Source organism: Marmota marmota, unplaced genomic scaffold (assembly GCF_001458135.2).
Source record: "Marmota marmota marmota unplaced genomic scaffold, marMar, whole genome shotgun sequence".
NCBI classification, from domain to species: domain Eukaryota; kingdom Metazoa; phylum Chordata; class Mammalia; order Rodentia; family Sciuridae; genus Marmota; species Marmota marmota.
In genome coordinates this window covers 3,799,899-3,802,376 of record NW_026000241.1, presented here as the reverse complement: position 1 = coordinate 3,802,376, position 2,478 = coordinate 3,799,899, and the positions used below count along the sequence as shown (strand labels likewise).

At 49.0% G+C, this 2,478-nt stretch overlaps 1 pseudogene; it reads right to left on the bottom strand.

Moving 5' to 3' along the window:
• LOC107145007 overlaps nt 1-2,119 on the bottom strand; it is a 9,027-nt pseudogene extending 6,908 nt beyond the window's left edge.
• Nucleotides 2,120-2,478: the final 359 nt, after the last annotated feature.

Sequence of the window (2,478 nt, the reverse complement as noted above, 5' to 3'; positions counted from 1 at the left end):
GGGATAGTAGAGGATAGGAAAGGCAGCAGAACACAACAGACACTAGTATGGCAATATGTAAATCAATGGATGTGTAACTGATGTGATTCTGTAATCTGTATATGGGGTAAAAATGGGAGCTCATAACCCACTTGAATCAAAGGGTGAAATATGATATATCAAGAACTATGTAATGTTTTGAATAACCAACAATAAAAAATTTAAAAAAAAGGTCCTGCCTGGGTGGGCTTGATGGTGACTGAAGCTCTGTCCCCAGAAAACACACCAGGAAGGAGTCAAGTGCTGGGCTCCTAGGCATACTGAAGACCTCAAAGACACCTCCACGTCCTGTCCAGCACAGGGTTGTGCACTGAGGGACCACATCAGAGCAGAGAGCCACAGCTCCCTATATCTGCTCATTAGCTCATTTCTCTCTTATTCCCCCAAGGGACACTGGCCTTGAAAGACAGGATATTCTTCCTGCTGATTCTCTGTTCCCAGGAGACCCATTTATAACCCATGAAACCTAGTGTTTATTGCTCCTCCATGGACCCACCTGCCTTCCAGAGGTCCTGCCTCCTGGCACTTCATTACTAGTTTGCCGGAAAATGTTTTCTGAGTCTCACGCTGATGAGCCCACACACACACTCGCACACACACATACACACAATAGCCCAACGTGTTCATATCATGCTTTTCTCATCCCAGCCACACTATCCAACAGGAATGGATACAAGGAAAGTTGTCAAATTCAGTTTCACAATCCCCTAAAGAATGAAGCAATGGTGCTCAGAAACTCCAGGTTCGCAGTCTCCCATCACAGGTAACCTTGGAGATCCATTTTGGTATGGTCATTATCTGCTCTGCATTCAAAGAAACAAGAAATATGCTCCATAAAGGGAAGGGGATGCAAAAGGGACCTGAGAGAGGAACCATCTAAGGAGGCAGGGGTCCCTAGGATGCTGCAAGGAAGGAGAAGCTGCCTTGATTCTGGTGGCATTTCCCTCCCATGTTTCCCTCGGTGGCCAGCAAAACTATAAGGGATCAAAATAAAGAAAGGGCATATTTTCAGTGTCCAAAAACATACACATTCAAGTAGACAAACTGAATGTTGCAAGCCAACAACCCACGAAAAGAAGTTTAACAAGAACAACAAATGCTCTCCACACTGTCCCCGGAACAGCAAGGGAATGGCCTCCCTGAGGCTGCTGCTCTCTGGCCATGAGAGGAAGAGAACAGCCACGTCCTGTCAGTCCAAGGTGGAGCATTCTGAGGAACGGCAGCAGAGGAGACATATACAGCTCCTCAGACTGCTCATTAGGTGTGTTCCTCATTATGGCAACACTGGGCACACAACCAATTCCCCTGCTGGACAGTGCTCTGTACACAAGAAGGTTTCTTTTTCAAGCAGATTCTCTATTCCTAAGAGACAGAATTAAAGTCAGCAGAATTCATCCTATTACTTCATCTCACACCCTCTTCTTCCTTCCAGAGATTTAACCACATGACACCCCAAGCTGAAGTTCTCTTCTGAGTCTGACAGGAAGAACATATCTTATCCATGAGGCTTGGAATGGTTAAGTGATGTGTCCACTTGGGCCCATTGGGAGTCAGGTCCTCAACACATGAATTTTGGAAGAGGCAGAAATATTAATTCAATAACAGAATAGAATTGCCCCAGACCAGGAACTACCTGCCTTGAGCAGGTGCTCAATAGGCATTTGGGAGGGGAAAACATGGTGGTGGGAAGGGAGTGAGCCGCCAGGGCCCTGTGCTGCCAGACCTGCAGATCTCACCTAGTCAGAATACTGCATCGCTGAGGTGTAGGAGCACCCCTATCCAGCTGCTCTCCGCAGAAATCACCTATGCTGTGACCCCATGCAGGGCTCCAGGCCTCAGCGTTCCAGGAGATCATCCAGCATTGGAGCAGGACCTAAGCCTGGGGGAGGGCCTTAGCAGAATCACCTATGAACACAATCAGAGATGGCCAAGATGTCACTCGGCTCCCACACAGGTCACTCAGCTGCTACCTACCTACAGCCCAACGCCATCACCCAGCTCTCCCCACCTCACCAGGCTCCCTCCACCTCACCAGACACCCAGGTGCTGAAAGCAGGCCACCTCCATCTTGGCTCAACATTCTCGCCATATTATCTAGGGGCAGTTCCCAGATAGGATCTCTAGTGGCCAGGTACCAGATTTCCAACCTTCCCCTCTCCCCAACGTAGGGAACCCAACACAGTAGTTACCCAAACAGGTGTGCAGTGAGACCAGGGAGATGCCCACAGCTCAATTGAGAGTTTCCTCAATCGGGAACTGCTAACGGAGAGGGAGAGACCAGTAACCGGGAAATCTCCAGGCAAGAGAGGGAGATAGTACAGGGCACTCATGTCATACGAGCAGTCCCAAAAGGAGACCTGTGAGGTGCAGTCTTTCTGCAGGGACTGGTGGTGCCACTCCTTGCATCCAGGAGCCCTGCTCTAAGATCAGTCTTCCCAC